We start from the raw sequence: 21,587 nt of genomic DNA on the forward strand, positions 1-21,587 counted from the left end.
TTTTCAGATTCTGATGTTATTTGATGATTCATGTTATTTAGCCTGTCTGCATTTTTCTGATATATCTCTAAACCCATCAGCACCCTTGGATGCTGTTATGTTACACATGTCTGTTTTTTCACATACATGAGGAGAGAGTGGCAACATTAATCATCACTCAGTTTAAATAAGTGTTTGAAATGTAACCACACCTTATATGACAATAAGCAATATGGGTTCTATAGAAGTGGGATAGAAAGTACAATTGTTCAACTTACGGAAGGATAATTACTGAGATACAAGAGAAGTTAATTGGAAGATCACAGGGATACCCAAATCTTGGCTGCCAAGGACACTTGAAACTTTGAGAATATCCCTGCCCTACACAGTAGGAGAAAATATATTATTCAGGTCACTCAAGTCTAATATGATAGACCAAATTGAGCATTTTCAATTTCATGTTTATTTACACTGACAAGACATTCTAACATAGGGGATTACTAATGTTTGAAGCCATGAAAATTGTTCCCCATTTTCAAACCATATAGCTTATCCTAGCTGTTACAGGCTTCCTCCTCAAGTTGGTTTTATTTAAGCAGTTTGAGTAATAGACTTATTTGAGTAAAGGCTATAATTGAGGTTGATGTCTACTCAGAAGTCTCACATGTTCTTGCTTACTTTGAGCATTTGTTTTACATAGTTCAGAGAAGAAAGTGCTCCAAAATCTATGGCTAAATAAAAGCTATTGAGAAGCCGTAGATTAATGCTCAGTAACCCATTAGGGCTTCCCAGGCAGTGCACTGGTTAAGAATCCTCATGACAATGTAGGAGATTCTAGAGATGCAAGTTCAGTCCCTGGGTGGGGAAGATCCTCTAGAGTAGGCAATTGCAACTTACGTCAGTGTTCTTCCCTGGTGGCTCAGAAGGTAAAGCCTCTGTCTACAATGCGGGAGACCCGGGTTTGATCCCTGGGTTGGGATGATTCCCTGGAGAAGGAAATGGCAATCCACTCCAGGACTATTGCCTGGAAAATCCCATGGACAGAGGAGCCTGGTAGGCTACAGTCCATGGGGTTGCAAAGAGTCGGACACGACTGAGTGACTTTACTAACTTCGGTGTTCTTGCTTTAAAAATTCCAAGGACATAGAAGCCTGGCAGGCTACAGTCTAAGGGGTCTCAAATACTTGAACACAACTGAGCAACTGAGCACACAACACAATCCATATCTACTCAGTTAAAAGAAAGAGAGAGATGGAATGGAGAATCCAGTTAGCTGAATAACTGGAAGACAAATACATAGATAGATGCATACAAGCATTCATACAAATGTACATATATATGCATACATACATACCCCTGATATTTGCTTCCTTCTTCTGATTAGGTAGCATAATTATTTATGACTCTATGTTAGATAATACTTTGTACACTGTTCCTTTATTCTTGACATAATTCAGAGTTATAAAGTGATAGTAAGTTTGAGAATTGGTTGATACCAAACTTTTTGATTGGCAGTTGTGGCCGGATGAACTGACTAGCAACTTGGCAGGAATAACATAGTTTTTAAAATCAGTACCAAAGTGAAAAACAAAAATTATGGATAAAAGGATAATACATAATTTTACTGATATAAATTTTAGAGCTAATCAGCTTTACTCTGTTAGAAAAAAATGTTTCTACTCATATAACATTTTCTAGGACATTATTGAATTTCATTATAGTAGTTTTTTTTATTATAATTTACAATCAATTCTAAGGTTTTGTAACAGGGATAGATACATAGTAGGAGTAGATATGTCCATACTGCTATAACTACTGATTTTACAAAGTCTTTAAAAAATAAATTACTGAGGAGAATAAGATGAGGAATTCTTACCTAAGCCCTCACATGATTAAATTCATTATTTATGCTTTGAATAATGAAATTTAAAAAATATTTTAGAATTATTAGTCACTGCAACCAGAATATTAAGTTGTTTCCTCTGTACTAAATCTTTAGAAGTAGTTTGTTCATCATCCACACTCATGTTAACAAAGGCTATTAATTTTCTTTAACTTTTATGCAATTTTGAAAGATTAATTTTCATTTAAAATTATTACAAAATACTAGCTAGATTCCCCTTGATGTACAATATGTCCTTGAATCTATCTTTAACTCAATACTTTGATCCCTGGCTCCCTCATTCCTATGGTGCCATCCTCAAGCCACCTGCAATCTCTAAATTGTTCTCTATATGTGTGTCTGCTTAAAAAAATAAAAAAAAAGTTTGTTCTATATTCTTCATATAAATGACATCATACAGTATTTGTCTTTCTCTGTCTGACTTATTTCACTTAACAAAATGCCATTCAAGTCTATCCCAGGAGCTGAAAATGGTAAAATGTCATTCTTTTTTTTTTTTATAGCTGAGTAGAATCCCACTGTGTATGTGTATACATGTGTGTGTGTGTGTGCGCGCGCGCTCAGATGTGTTCAACTCTTTGAAACCCCATAGACTGTAGCCTGCCATCCCCCTCTGTCTATGAATTTTTCCAGGCAAGAGCATTGGAGTAGGTTACCATTTCCTACCCCAGGAAATCTTCCTGACCCAGGGATCAAACTCACATCTCTTTATTTCCTGCATTGCCAGGTAGGTTCTTTACTACTAGTGCCATTTGAGAAGCTCATATGCATATATGTGTGTGCACATATGTGTGCATGTGTGTGTGTATCCCCTTCATGGATTACAGCCTCATCATGGCAAAGGAGACAGCATAACTCAGTAAACCTATAAGACATGTCACGTAAAGCCACAAAAAACAGACAGGTTATAGTGAAGATTTTGACTGGAGGAGGAAATGGCAATCCACTTCAATATGTTTGCCTTGAGAACCCCATGAAAAGTATGAAAGGTAAAAATATATGACACTGGAAATAAGACCCTCCAGGTTGGAAGGTGTCCAGTATGCTACTGGGAAAGAGCAGAGAGAAATTACTAATAGTTCCAGAAGAAAAATGAAGCAACCAGGGCAAAGTGAAAATGAAACTTAGTTATGGATGTGTCTAGTGGCAAAAGTCAAGTCTAATGATGTGCAAAACAACACTGTGAAACCTTGTGTAGTGTTCCATATGCTATACAATAGGTCTTTGTTGGTCATCCATTTTGAATAAAGCAATGTGTACATGACCTTCCCAAACTCCACAACTATCCATCCCTCCATGCTGAATGGGAGGGAACTTTGGGGGAGAATTGATACATGTATGTGTATGCCTGAGTCTCTTTGCTGTTCACCTGCAATTACCACAACAAAAATAAAAAGTTTAAAGTTTTTAGGAGAAGAAGAATATTGCATAGTAACTTGGAAAGTCAGGTCCATGAATCAAGGTAAATTGGATGTGGTCACACATGAAATGGCAAGATTGAACATTGACATTTTAAGAATCAGTGAAATAAAATAGATGGGGATGGGCAATTTTAATTTGGATAGCCTTTATATCTAGTACTGTTGAAAGAATCTCTTAGAAGAAATGGAGTAACCCTCATAGTTAACAAAGGAGTTTAAAGTAGAGTATTTGGGTACAACTCCAAAATGCACAAAATGAACTCATTTCATTTCCAAGGCATAACATTTAACATCACAGTAATCTAAGTCTATGTACCAATCACCTATACCAAAGAAGCTGAAGCTGATAGGAACTAACACCCGCCCCCCGACCCCTACCCCCCCCAAAAAAAAAAAAAAAAAAGACCTTTTCATCATAGGGAATTGGAATGAAAGAGTAGGAAGTTAAGAGGTATCTGGAATGACAGGAAAGTTTGGTCTCAGAGTACAAAATGAACAAGGGCAAAAGCTAACAAAGTTTTGTCATGAGAAAATGTGGTCACAGAAAACACATTTCAAGCAACTCAGGAGACGACTCTACACATGGACATCACCAAATGGTCAACACTGAAAATGGAATGATTATATTCTTTGCAGTGGAAGATGGAGAAGTTCTATATAGTCAGCAAAAACAAGATTTGCAGCTGGCTGGCTCAGATCATCAGCTACTTATTGGCAATTTCTGTATTTAATTTAAAGTAGGGAAAACCACTAGGCCATTCAGGTATGACTATATCTAATACCTTATAATTATACAGTGGAGGTAACAAATAGATTCAAGGGATTGGATCTTGCAGACAGACTCCATGAAGAACTATGGGTGGAAGCTGTTAACATTGAACAGGAGGCAGTAAACAAAATAATCTGAAAAAAAAAAAAAAAAAGAAATGCAAGAATGTAAGGTCTAAGGAAGTTTTACAAATAGCTGTGGAAAGAAGAGAAATGAAAGGCAAGGGAGAAAAAGAAATGTACACCCAACTGAATCCAGAGTTCCAGAGAAGAGCAAGAAACAAGAAAGCCTTCTTAACTGAACAGTGCAAAGAAATAAAGGAAAACAGTAAAATGGGAAAGACTAGAAATATCTTCAAGAAAACTGAAGATACCAAGAGAACATTTCATGGAAAGATGGACACAATAAAGTACAGAAATCGCAAGAACCTAACAGAAGCAGAAGACATTTGACAAGAATACACAGAAAACTACACATAAAAGGTCTTACTTACCTGTTTAACCATGATGGTATGGTCATTCATCTAGAGTAGGACATCCTGTATTGTGAAGTCAAGTGGGCCTTAGGAAACATTACATGAACAAAGCTAGTGGAGGTGATGGAATCCCAGCTGAGCTATTTCAAATCTTAAAAGACAATGTTGTGAAAGTGCTGCACAGAATATGTCAGCAAATTTGAAAAACTCAGCAGTTGTCACAAGACTGGAAAAGCTCAGTTTTCATTTAAATCTCAAAGAAGAGCAATACCAAAGAATGTTCAAACTACCATACAATTGCACGTATCACACATGTTAAAGGTTACAATAAAAATCCTTCAAGCTAGGCTTCATCAGTACATGAACTGAGAAATTCCATATGTACAAGCTGGGTTTAGAAAAGACAGAGGGACCAGAAACCAAATTGACAGCATTTGTTGGATCATGGGAAAAGAAAGAGAGTTCCAGAACAAAACATCTACTTCTTCTTCGTTGATTAAGTTAAGCCTTTGACTCTGTGGATCACAACAAAAATGTGGAAAACTCTAAAAGAGATGGGAATACCATGCTACCTTACCTGCCTCCCCAGAAAACTGTATGTATGTCAAGAAGCAACAGTTAGAACCAGATATGTTTCAAATTTGGGAAAGGAGTATGACAAAGTTGTATACTGTCACCTTGGTTCAATAACCTCTTTGCAGAGTACATCATGAGAAAAGCTAGGCTGGATGAATCACAAGCTGGAATCAAGATTGCTGGGAGAAATATCAACAGTCTCAGATATGCAGATGATATCACTCTAACAGCAGAAATTAAAGAGGAACTAAAGAGTCTCTTGATGTGGGGAAAGAAGTGAGTGAAAAAGCTGGCTTAAAATTCAACATTCAAAAAACTAAAATCATGTCATCTGGTCCCATCACTTCATGGAAAATAGAAATGAAAGGAGTGACAGATTTTCTTTTCTTGGACTCCAAAATCATTTCAGATGGTGACTGCAGCCATGAAATTAAAAGATGCTTGCTCCTTGGAAGGAAAGTTATGAAAAACCTAGGCAGCATATTAAACAGCAAAGAAATCACTTTCCCACAAAAGTTCATATAGTCAAAGCTATGTTTTTTTTTTCCAGTAGTGATATGCAGATGTTAGAGTTCGACCATAAAGGAGGCTGAGTGCCAAAGGATTGATTCTTTTGAACTGTGGTGTTGGAGAAGACTCTTGAGAATCCCTTGAACTGCAAAGAGACCAAACCAGTCAATCTTAAAGGAAATAAATCCTGATTATTTATTGAAAGAACTGATGCTGAATCTCCAATACTTTGGCCAACTGATGCAAAGAGCCAACTCATTGGAATTGGAAAAGACCCTGTTGCTGGGAAAGATTGAAGGCAAAAGAAAAAGGGGATGGCATGGGATAAAATGGTTAGATAATATTACCACCTCAATGGACATGAATTTGAGAAAACTCTGGGAGACAGTGGAAGATAGGGTACCCTGGTATTCTACAGTCCTTTGGGTTGCAAAGAGTTGGACTTGATTTAGTGACAGAACAATAATATGCACGTGTGTGTGTGTGTGTGTGTGTGTGTATGTGTGTGTGTGTGTCTGTATCTGTGTCTGTGTATCTGTATGCTTAAGGCACATCTTCTTTATCCACTATCTGTTGATGGACACAGATTACTTCCAAATCTTAGAAACTGTAAATAATGCTGCTATGAACATAGGGTTGATGTATATTTCCCAGTTATTGCTTTTGTTTCCTTGGATATTGTTGGGGATTTTCTCCCCGGGACTTGGAAGCGACGAACCTGAAAGAATGACACTCAGTCTCTTGCAAGGACTGACAAGTTTATTTCTGCAGTCAAGCCTTTTTATAGAAGCAGGAACAAAGAGCTTAAAGTATACAGCCAGCAGAGCACATACGGGGTTAACACATAATCAGTAAAAGCATTTCAAGGACAGTGTGCTCTAAGTGACTCATGTGCTTATCCCACAACCCGTTTTCTCAAGTAACATCCTTATTTATTTTTAAATCTTGGCCCTGAGCATAACCAAAGTCAGGAGATGTTTTTCTCTCCGCAGTACACAAAGCTGGGTACTTCTGGCCCTTTGCCATTTCCCCAAAGACTTTCTCCTAATACAGCTATTTTGTACTATGCTTCCCAACATATCCTCCTTTTGTTTTTAATTTAAGCACGACGGCTGCTAGTTGGAGTCCATTGTGGGAGGCACGGAGTATCCTGTATCCTATAAGCAATGACAAAAAGAGCAGGGTGATTAATACATATATAAAAATATTGCTTCCTGAAAGCCAAGCTCTAGGGTCTAGAGACGATAGGGTTTTGGTTAAAGTATCATAGAATTGAGTGATAGACAATTCCCTAGGTACCCTAACATGAAAATTAGCAACTTGTTATTTCAACAAATTAATGTCTAAACTTGAGTTATCTGTGAGATCCTGCAAATGCACCTTAACTTTATCCCAAGGATATTCAGTGCTATTATAGGGCATGTTACTCAGACAAAAAGAAGTAAAATTCCAGTGACAGTGTATACGTGTTCAGAAAGTCAGTTGCTGCATTTGATCTCCAAAGTAGATAACCACAGTTTGTAACTCGTTAATTCGTGTTTGTAATTGCTGATCTATTTGAGCTTATTGAGTCCACAGATCATGAGAGTCTTTGTGCCAAGCAGTGATAAAATCATAATTTTGTATAGAATTATGTAAAGCCATACCAGACAAAGTTCCTACAGTCACAATGGAGATAAGGCTTAAGATGCCTGCAATAATCCACCCAATGATGCGCTTAGATCGCCTAAGCCCAGTTTTCAACAATACAGAAAGAAATACAGAATCAGTCCAGGTTCAGTTAAGTTTATGGGAAGCCATAACTCAGATCTTTGTTTAACTAGCGCAATGCTAACATTGTGATATGAAATGGTGTGATTAAGGCAGGTATACAATGCACATGCAGTACAATTGACAATCTTGGCCGATAAGTCAATATCAAAATGCCCTACAATAAACAAGTACAGAAGGTGAACACACGATTGAATATAGCCAGTACTATATATGGAGAAGGCATTGGCACCCCACTCCAGTACTCTTGCCTGGAGAATCCCATGGACAGAGGAGCCTGGTGGGCTGCAGTCCATGGGGTATCTGGGAGTCGAACATGACTGAGCGACTTCCCTTTCACTTTTCACTTTCATGCATTGGAGAAGGAAATGGCAATCCGCTCTAGTGTTCTTGCCTGGAGAATCCCAGGGACGGTGGAGCCTTGTGGGCTGCCGTCTATGGGGTCGCACAGAGTTGGACACGACTGAAGCGACTTAACAGCATTATATAGGAAGGTATAATTAGAAGGATGAAATACACCCATAGTCCCATAAACATTAACGAAGTGCTCTAAAGCTGCTGGAATTTTCCAAATGTGCCATTGCTTTGGCCCCACAATAGGGACAACAATCCTGGGTCGTGGGGGTGATAAGCCCCTGTTATACTAATTCAGCAATATGTCCTTATCAGTCCAGAAACTTGTCTTAGATTTATGAAAGCCTCCAGTGCTTGATCTATTAAACCAGGAGCAGTTATGATGTTCCTCTTGCTCTTCAGTGTCTGCTCAGCCTGATGAGTCATGTTTTTCACTTGAGCCCATGTCGGGTAAGGATTCAGACGATGGCGTTTCCTCATTGGTTCCTCCAGGGTCATTGACGAGACCCTTCGCATCAACTTCATCACTTCCCGAGGGAGTCCGGTCTTGGGGTCCCTCTCGGTAATGGACATGGTGAAGGGGAACCCAGATTTCCTCTCCATCTGCAATGACAAGACCATAACCCTTGCCTAGGAGTCGTAAGATTCCTGGCAGTCATTGATTAAATTGCTTATACCATATTGGTGTATTGATTTCTAATTTGCTGTTTTTGTCTTCTGCAAAATGTCTATCTGCACGAGTGCCAGAATTATTTTTTGTTAAGTTTAAAAAATTTAGGGAATAAAGAGTTAAAGATAATAGTAATTAAGGGTTCATTGGATAAGAAGTGTATCTCCTTTTCCATATTCCCCCTTTCTGTTTTAATAAATGAGTTTTTAGGGTGCGGTGGGCTCTTTCAATAATGGCTTGATCCTGAAGATTATAGGGTATTCTTGTAATGTGTGTTATGTTCCATTCTGATAAAAATGAATGAAACGAATGTGAGGTGAGTGTAGGTCCATTGTCTATTATCAAGACAGAAGGAATCCCCATAATGGGGAAGGTGAGTAAGAGTGTGGAAATGGCATGTTTACTGGATTCTGAAGAGAGAGATACTGTCCAGATAAAGTCGGAAAATGTATCTATTGAGGTAAAAAGTAAAGAAAATTTTCCTAAGGAGCAGTGAGTGAAGTCAGATTGCCAAAGGGAATTAGGTTGTTGCCCCCGGGGATAAATTTTTGAAATCATAGTCTGTAAATGTAGAGGGGTGCAGACATCATAGGTTTTAATAATATGCCGTGTTACAGTGAGAGGAATATGGTATTTAGAGTGCAATCTGTTAGCATTGGTATGAAGATTAGCATGTTTGTCAATGGCAGACGTAAAAATGGGAGCTATGAGCCTGTCAATAGCATCATTTTTTGTAACCAGAGGGTCAGGTAAACCTGAATGAGCACGTATATGTGCAATAAAGAAAGGTTCCATAAGTGAGTGAATTAAGGCTTGAGTTTGTGAAAAGAGAGTATATAATTCTTCATCTAGGTTGTATAAAAAGGCGGTAACAAAATCAGGAAAAAGGGAAGCAAGGTATTTGGAATCAGTATACACGTTGAAGGATAATGGTTGAAGTGACAAAAGAGCATATAAAGCATATAATTCAACTCTTTGTATTGAAAATAGGTAGTGGGTAATTTCTCTTTGATATCAGGGCTGACAATCCCTATTATGCCTTTCTTGTTGCCATCAATAAAATAGGTGGATGCATTGGAAATAGGCTGGGATGCAATGATATTAGTTATAATGAATTTAGTACATTGTAGAAAGTCCCATAATTTTCCTTTTGGCAAATGAAATGAGATAACATTTTGAAAATCATCTAATGCCATTTGCATGGTCAAGTTATACTGTAAGGCAATTTGCAATTTCTTTTTTGTCAAGGGGACGTGTATTGCATATGGATTAAAGCCAGTCAAAGTTTGTACATGGCTTCTTCCTGACATAATTAAGTGCCCTATTTTCCCAATATATGATACAATTTTTTAGACTGTTTAGTGTATAAATATATCCATTCTATTGGGCTATGTTGAGCTATAATTGCAGTGGGTGAATGTTCAGTGGGGAATATATAGAAAGAAACTGGTTGATCATAATCTAGTTGAGTTGAAAAAGATTGTTGAATGCATTTCTCTATTAAGGCCAGTTCTTCTTTGGCCTCTTTTGTTAGCTGCCTAGGGTTATTAGGGTCAGGGGATACCTCTAAAATTTTAAATAGATTTTGTAAGGCATAGGTGGGGATGCCAACAGATGGCCGTAGCCAATTAATATCTCCTAGCAATTTTTGCGGAGAAGGCAATGGCACTCCACTGCAGTACTCTTGCCTGGAAAATCCCATGGATGGAGGGGCCTGGTAGGCTGCAGTCCATGAGGTCGCTAAGAGTCGGACACGACTGAGCGACTTTCCTTTCACTTTTCACTTTCATGTATTGGAAATGGCAACCCACTCCAGTGTTCTTGCCTGGAGAATCCCAGGGACGGGGGAGTCTGGTGGGCTGCCGTCTATGGGGTCGCACAGAGTCGGACACGACTGAAGCGACTTAGCAGCAGCAGCAGCAGCAGCAATTATTGAAAATCATTCAGCGTGCATAGAGACTGCATTAAAATTTGAGTTTTTTGAGGTTTGATTTTAGATTCTTCCATAACATGTCCTAAATAATTAAAGGGTGCTTTCCATTGAATTTTATCTGGTGCAACAAGCAGGCCATGATTTTGAAGAGTAGTAGTAACTTCATGGTATAACTGTTGCAAATAGAGTTCAGATTCCATAGAAAGAAGTGTATCATCCATATAATGAATTATAAATGTAGTAGGATATTTATCTCTAATGGGTTGTAATAAAACAGATATGAGATATTGGCAAATGGTAGGAGAGTTCATCTTTCCCTGAGGTAGCACCTTCCATTGAAATCTTTTAACAGGAGCCATGTGATTTATAGAAGGAACTGAAAAGGCAAAACGTTTTCTATCTTTAGGGTGCAGAGGTATAGTAAAAAAGCAGTCTTGTAAGTCAATAATAACTATAGATCATCCTTTTGGTACCATAGAAGGGGAGGGCAATCTGGGTTGTAAGGGCCCCAGAAGTAACATGGTATTATTAACATTTCTTAAATCTATCAACATTTGCCATTTTCTTGATTTCTTTTTTATTACAAAAACAGGGGAATTCCATGGGGAAAATGAAGGTTCTATATGAGCTTTTTGTAATTGTTCATTAACTAATTGAATAAGAGCTGCCAATTTTTCTTTAGTTAGGGGCTGTTGAGGTGTCCATATTGGGGTATTAGATTCCCAATCGAGGGGCAGCGGTAATAATTCAATGGCCCCCAGTAAAAAGGTTCATTTAAAGAAATTGTGACTTTCGTTTGTTCAAGAAAATCCCGTCCCCATAAATTGATTGGGATATTAGTAATATATGGTTTAAGATAAGCTACAATTTGATCAGGGTCATACACTTGTAAATAGAATGTATTGACATAAGTTTGTGTGGCATCAGCTTCACCCATTCCTAATAGTCTAGAAGGAGCCATAACCTTACCCCAATCAAGGGGCCATTCTGCAGCTCTAATGATTGAAATGTTAGCTCCGGTATCTAACATGCCTGTGAAATTCTTTCCCCATATGCGTAAAGTAAGCATGGGTTTCTGATGTTCCTTTAATAAGGTGGATAGTGCAGCAGTAAGGTTGGTACTGCCAAAGCCTCCCTGCCGAACTTTATCAGATGCCTTCATTGGTTTGACATATGGCAAAAGTAATAATTGTGCAAAATGTTCCCCTTTTTGTAAGTATACATTTCCCATTTTCACAACATTTACCATAACATGTATTTCCCCTTCATAATCTTCGTCCATAACACCAGTCAATACCATTAAACCTCTCATCATGCAGCTACTACATCCCCAAATCAGTCCCATTGTCCCGGGTGAAATCGGGCCATAATATCCAGTGGGAATTTTGTGGGGGTTGTATAATTCTATTAGTTCCATATCATAAGGACTAGGTATATCAATGCAAGCAGTCTTAGATGTAGCTGTTTATAGCATTATAACATTAGGACCTCCTTTTGTAGTGGGGCTAGAGGACGGCCCCTTTATCAGTTTCCCTGTTGTTTTGTTGTGCACTGGGGTTCAAGGTGTTTCCATCCTTATCAAATTTAGAATTACATTCATTCAGCCAATGGAACCCCTTTTTACATCTTGGACATACTCCTGGGGGTCTCTTCTTATTAGAAGTAGTATTATTCTGGCCTCTGTTGGCATGCGACATTGTTTTTTCATATGGCCAGGCTTCCCACAGTTAAAACATTTGGCATTAGCAGCTTTTTGTACATTAAAGGTTTCCAATGTTGCCAATTTTTCTCTATGGGACATAGATCTGTTGTCCCTACATGCTTCAAATATTCCATAAGAGAGCCAGTCTCTCGAATTGGTCTGAGCACAGATCGACATTCCTCATTAGCATTTTCAAAAGCAAGTTGTTTAAAATAATATTTTGTAAAGTCATATCCTTAATAGATTTCTCAACTGCATCCTTTAATTTTCTTATAAATTGAGAATATTCCTCCTCATGTCCTTGAATAATCTTAACAAATGAACCATCAGAGTTAGTGCTATCAACTTTTGCCCATGCCCTGCAGGCAGTTTCTTAAATGATATGCAACATCTCAAGGGTAATATTAGCTAATTGTGCCATTACATTGGCCATAGTCCCTGTTCCAGTCAGTATATCATAAGTTAAATTGGCAGGGTTACCATGAAATTTCTGGTCAATCATCAGCTGTTGGGCCTCATCATTAACTCGCATTTGCCATTGCAGTAATTGTTGAGGATTTAAAGCTATCTTTGCTACTTGAAAAACATCATATGGCATCCAATGGTCAGCCAATCCTCTGAGAAATTCTATACAGTAAGGAGAAGTAGGTCCATACAGAGTACATGCTTTCTTAAAATTAGGCAACATGCTAAAATCTATACCTTCCCAAGAATTTTGACCCTGGATGGGTTGATCAAATTGTATTGGGAAAGCGAAAGCACAAGCAGGCATCTCCGGAGGAGGAGTGAAGTGGTTAGTACGAGCAAAGTTAGCAATTGCTGTTACAGGCGGAGCAGAAAGAAAAACCTCAGATTTGGGCTGTCAGTTGAATGAAATGATCTCCGTTCTAAGTGGCTTCAGTTTTGACACATCCTGTATATATATGTGTCTTTAAGTTGTTTTTCTAAGGATTGTGTCTGATTGAGCATAACATTCTTATATTTCAAAGCACCTTGCATATCTTGTTCTTTAAGCTCATATTCATGTAAAGATTAAATAGTTTTTACTTCCACATCAACGTTATGCCCTTCAATTTGTTCTATGATCGCCCATATGAGTGACCATGTAACCCTTGCCAATATGCTCACAAAACATTATTTTTAACCCTTTTCTATATGTCTAGATTGAGTGTCCCCTCTTCTGGGAACCATGAATTGTTCCAGTAAAATATGATAGCAGTTGTTCAACTGATCTCTTGAAACATTAACACTGTTTTGTTTCAAAAAATGATGCATTATAGAAATGAAAGGAATTTTACTGTTATGTTGTCCTATCCTGCTTACTTCTTTCTGCAGGGGCTCGTCACTTTGTTCAGCCTTCCTTTCAAGTCCCTGTTTGGGCGCCACTTCTTGGGGATTTTTCTCCCCGGGACTTGGAAGCGACAAACCTGAAAGAATGACACTCGGACAGTCTCTTGCAAGGACTGACAAGTTTATTTCTGCAGTCAAGCCTTTTTTACAGAAGCAGGAACAAAGAGCTTAAAGTATATGGCCAGCAGAGTGCATACAGGGTTAACACATAATCAGTAAAAACATTTCAAGGACAGCGCGCTCTAAGTGACTCATGTGCTTATCTCACGACCTGTTTTCTCAAGTAGCATCCCTATTTATTATTAAATCTTGGTGCCGAGCATAACCAAAGGCAGGAGATGTTTTTCTGTCTGCAGTACACAAAGCTGGGTACTTCTGGCCCTTCACCATTTTCCCAAGGACTTTCTCCTAATATGGCTATTTTGTACTACTCTTCCCAACAGATATATACCTGGAAGTAGAATTGCTAGATTATATAGTAGTCCTATATATACATATATGTATATATTTTAAAATTTCATACTGTTTTCTATAGTTGTTGTACCAATTTACATTCCCAGAATCAATGTATGTGGTTTCCCTTTTCTCCACATCTTCTATAAAATTTGTTATTTGTAGACTCTGATGACAGCCATGAGTTAATAGTTCACTGTGGTTTTGAATTATATTTCCCTGATGATTAAAAGATGTTAAGCATCTTTTCATGGAATTGTTGGTCATGTGCACTTCCTCTTTAGCAAAATTTAAATTCAATTTATCTGCCCACTCTTAATCAGGTTGCTTGTTGTTTTGATGCCAAGTTGCTATGGACTGTTTACATTTGTTGGATATTTATTCCTTATGGATCACATCATTTGCAAATATTTTCTCCCACTCAGTAGATTGTTTTTTCATTTTATGTTGATGATTCTTTTCCTGTGCAAAAGCTTTTACATTTATTTAGGTCCCATTTTTAGGTCCATTGCTTATTTTAGCTTTTATTTACTTTACTTGAGGAGAGAGATTAAAAAACAAAACAAACAAACAAAAACATGATTTATGTCAAAGAGTGTTTCCCTCTAAGAGTATTATCTGGCCTTGTATTTAGGTCTTTAATCGATTTTGAGTTTATTTTTTCAATATGGTGTTAGAAAATGTTCTGATTTTGTTTTGTTACATGTAGCTGGTTTTTCCAGCAGCTCAACACCACTTATTAAAGAGAATGTCTTTTCTCCATTCTCTATTCTTGTCTTCTTTCTCATAGATCAATTGACTGAAAGTGAGCATAGTTCTGGGCACTATAATGTCTTCCACTGATCTATGTATCTGTTTTTGTGTCAGTGCCATAATGTTTTGATTACTGTAGCTTTATAGTATAGTGTGAAGTGAGAGAGTGTGATTTATCTAGCTCTATTCTTCTTTTTCAAGATTACTTTGACTATTCCAATTCTTTTGTCTTTCCATACAAATTTTAAAATTATTTGTTCTAGTTCTTTGAAATATGACATTGGTATTTTGGTTGCGTTTGCATTTCATCTATAGATTGCCTTGAGTAGTATGGTTATTTTAATAATATTGATTCATCCAATAAAAGAATACTGTTTATCTTTTCATCTGCATCAGCCTCAATTTCTTTCAAAATCACTTTTTCGTTTTTTGGACTACAAGTCTTTTGCCACCTTAGATTTATTCCTACATATTTTATAATTTTAATGCAGCTATGAATCGGATTGTTTTCCATTATCAAACACATTATTTCCCAGAAACCTTAAGTTCATTGATGTCTTATATATCATACCAATCTAATGAACTTGATAATATCCTAATTTTAAAGATAAGGATACTAAGATTCAAGTCAGCTTTCATAAAATTACGGTGTAAGGGAGAGAATACCAGGGATCAAATCCTTGGCTGTTTGAATCAAAAGACTATATTTGTTTTTTGTTTTGTTTTTCTGCATGTAGCAAAAATGAAATGTGAACACTCTCTTTATTGACTATCCCAAAGCCTTTGACTATGTGGATCACAATAAACTGGAAAATTCTGAAAGATATGGGAATACCAGACCACCGACCTGCCTCTTGAGAAATCAGTATGCAGGTAAGGAAGCAACAGTTAGAATGGGATATGGAAAAACAGACTGGTTCCAAATAGGAAAAGGAGTATGTCAAGACTGTACATTGTCACCCTGGTTGTTTAACTTACATGCAGAGTACATCATGAGAAACGCTGGGCTTGAAGAAGCATCAGCTGGAATCAAGACTGCTGGAAGAAATATCAATAACCTCAGATATGCAGATGACATCACCCTTATGGCAGAAAGTGAAGAACTAAAGAGCCTCTTGATGAAAGTGAGGGAGGAGAGTGAAAAAGTTGGCTTAAAGCTCAGTATTCAGAAAACTAAGATCATGGCATCTGGTCCCATCACTTTATGGCAAATAGATGGGGAAACAGTGGAAACAGTGTCAGACTTTATTTTTCTGGGCTCCAAAATCATGGTAGATGGTGATTGCAGCCATGAAGCTAAAAGACACTTACTCCTTGGAAGGAAAGTTATGACCAACATAGATAGCATATTGAAAAGCAGAGACATTACTTTGTTAACAAGGTCCAGCTAGTCAAGGCTATGGTTTTTCCAGTGGTCATGTATGGATGTGAAATTTGGACTATAAAGAAAACTGAGCACCAGTTTGATGCTTTTGAACAGTGGTGCTGAAGAAGACTCTTGAGAGTCACTTGGGCTGCAAGGATATCCTACCAATCCATCCTAAAGATCAGTCCTAGGTGTTCATTGGAAGGACAGATGTTGAAGCTGAAACTTCAATACTTTGGCCACCTGATATGAAGAACTGATTCATTGGAAAAGGTCCTGATGCTGTGGAAGATTGAAGGCGGGAAGAGAAGGGGATGACAGAGGATGAGATGGTTGGATGGCATCACCAGTTCAATGAACATGAGTTTGGTTAAACTCTGGGAGTTGGTGATGGTCAGGGAGGCCTGGCATGCTGCAGTCCATGGGGTCACAAAGAGTTGGACACTACTGAGCAAATGAACTGAACTGAACTGAACACTCTCTAATACCATACACAAAAATACACTCAAATGAATTAAAGAGCTAAATGTATGGTAGGAGCCTATAAGCAGAACACTCTTTGACAAAAATTGCAGCAGTATTTTTTTTTTTCCCTTGATTTGCCTCCTATAGTAATGGATATAAAGACACAAGCAAATATATAGGACCAAATTAAACTTAAAAAACCTTTGCACAGCAAAGAAACCAGTAAAACAAAAACATAACCCACAGAATGGGAAAAATAAATTTGAAAAAGAACTAACATTATAAGGGATTAATCTCCAAAATATACAAACAGCTCCTATAGTTCTATGCCAAAAAAATGAATAACTCAATCAAACAATGAGCAGATTTCTAAACACAGAATTCTCCAAAGAAAATATTGTTACTATTGTTTAGTCACTAAGTTGTGTGTAGCTCATTTATGACCCCAAGCTCCTCTGTCCATGGTGTTTCCCTGGCAAGAATACTAGAGTGTGTTGTCATTTCCTTCTTCAGGAGATCTTTCCAACTCAGAGGTTCTGCATTGCAGGTGGAGTCATTATCAGTGAGCCACCATGGAATCCCAAAGAAGGCATACAAATGGCCAAAACACAAGTCAAAATATGCCTAACATCACTAATTATCAGGGAAATACAAATCAATTACAATGAGATATCACCTCACACCTTTCGTAATGGTCATCACATAAAGTCTACAAGCAATAAATGCTGATTAGAATATGGAGAAAAGGGATCTCTCTTACACTGTGCATGGGAATGTAAATTGATACTATCAGTATGGAAAAGAGTATGGAGGTTCCTTAAAAAAACTAAAAATAGAAGTACCATATGATTCTGCAATCCCACTCCTGGGCATATATCTGGAGGAAAACATGGTTCAAAAGGATACAAGCACCATCAATGTTCACAGTAAAAGTATTTACAATTGCCAAGATATGGACTCAACCTAAATGGCCATCAATAGATGAATGAATAAAGATGTGGCACTTATAGACAAAGGAATATTAGCCATAAAAAAGAATGAAATAATGCCATCTGAAGCAAAATGGATGGACCAAGAGATTGTCATACTGAGTAAAGTGTGTCCAAGATAAATATCATATGATATTGCTTACATGTGAAATCCTAAATTAGTAATACAAATGAACTTATTTACAAAACAGAAATAGAGTCACAGAAGTAGAAAACAATATCATGGTTACCAAAGGAGAAATGATGGGGAGAGGAATAAATTGGGTGATTGGGATTGACATATATACACTTTTATATATAAACTTGATAATTACTAAGGATTTACAGTGTGAAGCTTCCTAGGTGATGCTTGTGGTTAAGAGCCTGCCTGCCAATGTAGAAGACTAGATGTAAGAGATGTAGGTTCAATACCTGGGTCAAGAAGATACCCTGGAGGAGGGCATGGTAACCTATTTCATTATTTTTGCCCTGAGAATCCCATGGGCAGAGGAGCCTGCAGGCTACAGTCCATAGGGTCACAGAGTAGGACACAACTGAAGTGATTAAGCATGCTCGCATGCACAGGGTAGCACAGAGAACTCAACTCGGTTCTCCATAATGACCTATATGGGAAAAGAATCCAAAAACATAATGGGTATATGTATAACTGATTCACTTTATTGTACAGAATAAGCTAGCATTTTATATAAACTATACTTTAACAATTTTTTTAAAAAACTATATTCTCATCCCCTTAATTTTCCTGTTTTCTGGTTACTTAGTCTGAGTAGAATTACACAACTTAAAACGTTGTAAAAGTCCACTACAGAACAGATTATATAATGCACTATTATATTCTTTAGGCTGACACATAATATGTACTTGGTCAATACATGTGACTTTTTGTTCCTTATAGATGGTGTATCAAAGCTCTCACCTACCCCACTCCTCAGGCTGGTTGTCCCTTATTATCAGCAATCTTCTGTCAATATAAAGTATAGTTCACTTAATGAGAAACTGTTGGAGTCACACAAAGAATGTACAATCTAGCATGTACTCTCAGAGATGCAGCAAATTTAGTTCATAAGTCTAACAGAGACAACAATAGTCAATATGAGATGTGGTAAATGATGTATAAATTCTGTCAAAGTGCTGAGAATTAACTGATTTCTGCATATGAGGTTAGGGAAATGCTTACAGTTGGCTTGAATACTAAGGAATGAAGCCTATAAATGTTAATTAGTTTAATTTTAGTAATTGGTTTGTGAGTAAAAACCAATGTAATTGTTTTCTAAAATATAAATCTGATTTCCACAGAAACATGTTTTGGTTTGTTAAAATCCTACATGTTATTAGTAGCATAGTTGCCATTCAAAAAAGTTAACATTTTGTCAAATATATAAACTAATCTAACACTAAAAAGACAAACACTACATCAAGAATGTGTGGGTGTGCATGCTAAGTCACTTCAGTTATGTCCAACTCTTGGCAACCCTATGGACTGTACCTCACCAGGGTCCCCTGTCCAAGGGATTCTCCAGGCAAGAATACTGGAGTGTGTTGCCAATCCCTGCTCCAGGGGATCTTCTGTACCAGGGATTGACAGAACCTGTGTCTCTTAGGTAACATGGATTGGCAGGAGGGTTCTTTACCATTGGCGCCACCTGGAAATCCCAGATCAAAAATCCAAGACAACAAAAAGTGAACTCATTTCTGCTTATGATTTCTATGAAATAATTAAAATTGGTGGGGGCAAAAAAATAAAATGTTTAACAAATGCATATTCAGACAGAAAAGAATGCAGTCAGAAAGAAGTAAAATCTCAGGGAGCATTTTATAGCATGGCCTACTGTCAGAAATTCAATAGAGATGAGTGCCTTCAGGTCATTACCAGGTTTGCTCCTAAGTCACATCTGAGCTCGTTGACTAGACTCATATATATTGTTACATGGAAAAGAAACTACAAGGGCAAATAAAAAAGTCAGAAAACATTCTACTTGTAGAAGCGTTCTTTTTTTCTGTAACTACATTTTTTTTCTTCCAATTTGTAGTAGGTCCTGGCTCTTAAAGGCTCTAAACTATGCTTTTCTGCCTCTGCTTCAGTTTCCAATGAAGTCATCTAATTTAACTTCCTCTCAGGGTATTCTGACAAGGCTTGGGTCTATTATGAAAGACATAAAGTAGAGATATTTGTTATGTGACTTGCTCTCTTTTCCTGTTAAACCTGCTCTAACGGGCTAACTGAAACTAATGCCTGAACAAGCATCCCCTGGGCATGATTGCACCTTCTCTTTCTTCAAGCTGCCTAGTGTCTTGTTAGCTTCATGCATTTCTTTGTTCAGTTTCTCTTTTCATTTTATTGTAACACTCACTTTATCATACATTTTTTGTCTCCTCTGTATTTTTCTTTTTTCTTTTTCTTTTATTTTATTTTTAAACTTTACATAATTGTATTAGTTTTGCCAAATATAAAAATGAATCTGCCACAGGTATACATGATGGGGAACACATGTATCCTCTGTATTTTTCTAATACATTCATCTTGGTTTGCCCTTCAAGTCTGTTGTTTCCTCCATATATTTAAAAATATAATACCTTTTAAAAACTTATCTTTAATTCATGTCTTTATTAATTTTTGCTTCTCTTTTTTTCCCTTTCTAATCTATCTTTGCTTCTTTTTCTTCTACAACTTCCCTTCTTTTCTGCTGCCTCCTTGTCATCTTTTTTGATTCTGCAATTTACTATTTTTTATCTTTCCTATTTTCCTTTTAAAAGTAACTTCTAGTGTTCTTTATCTTTGATATTTTCATTATTGTCTTATCTTTGTACTTGCATTGCTTTAATGACACTGTTCTCTTATCTTCTTCCTGGTTAGTCTTGTCCATTGCTTAATGCTATCAATAAAGAAGAAAATAAAATGAACTATAAGAATTTGATTGCCTCATATTTATTGATTTATATCATCCTATCAGTCTGACCCATATTACTCACTATTTTGAACAGAAGGGACATGAACTGGTAAGATTTCTTGGACTCAGATAAAGTAAATGATATTTTAACTTAGAAATCATAAATGATGAATACAGTAGATTGCTTTTGTTACTAAAAATAATATTGTTCTATAAGAATAATAAGAGATACAATTACCCATGTTAGCACTATTACTGCAGAACATGGCTATTTACTGTACAGAAACAAAATAAATTTAGTTTGAGATTATGTAAATCTATGTCATTGTCTATTATAATCAGGAATTTCTATGGATATCTTAAATTATGATTCTTATTATTATTTTAATTAATTGCTTGAACATGTTAAAATATCATTGCCCCATGCCACTGTGATGGAAAACATAGAATAAATATAGAAGAGTTAATAAGAGAACACCAAACAGCTTTCTGTAGGCTTTTGTTTGCAGATCTTAGCAGTGGAAGTGTATGAATAATAATATGTGGGAAAGTACAAGAACATGGAAAGCTAAAGTGAGTTTGAGACACAGAAACAAGCTATTCATTAATTATTCGATTATATATTCAAAAAAGATATTTTAAAAAGTTACCTGAAATTTGGAAGGTTAAATTAAAGCATATAATGTAAACCATCATACCTTGCGAAATAAAATGATGAACTAAATATTTATTACTAATATGAGAAGGAAAAAAAATTGCAAATATTTACTTAAGATCCCTATTGTTGTTGTTCAGTTACTCAGTCATGTCTGACTCTTTGCTGCCCCATGGACTGCAGCATGCCAGGCTTCCCTGTCCTTCACCATCTCCTGGAGATTGCTCAAACTTATGTTCATTCAGTTGGTGACGCCATCCAACCATCTAATCTTCTGTCGTTCCCTTCTCCTGCCTTCAGTATTTCCCAGAATCAGGCTCTTTTCCAAGGAGTCAGCTCTTTGGTTCAGGTACCCAAAGCACTGGAGCTTCAGGATTGGCATCAGTCCTTCCAATGAATATTCAGGGTTGATTTCCTTTAGGATTGACTTGTTGGATCTCCTCACAGTCCAAGGGACTCTCAGTTCTTCTCCAACACCACAGTTCCAAAGAACCAGTTCTTCAGTGCTCAGCCTTCTCTATAGTCCAACTCTTACATCTGTATATGACTACTGGGAAAAAAAAAAAAACAAAAAAACACAGCTTTGACTATATTGACCTTTGTTGG

This window comes from Bubalus bubalis, chromosome 13, assembly GCF_019923935.1.
Source record: "Bubalus bubalis isolate 160015118507 breed Murrah chromosome 13, NDDB_SH_1, whole genome shotgun sequence".
NCBI lineage: Eukaryota > Metazoa > Chordata > Mammalia > Artiodactyla > Bovidae > Bubalus > Bubalus bubalis.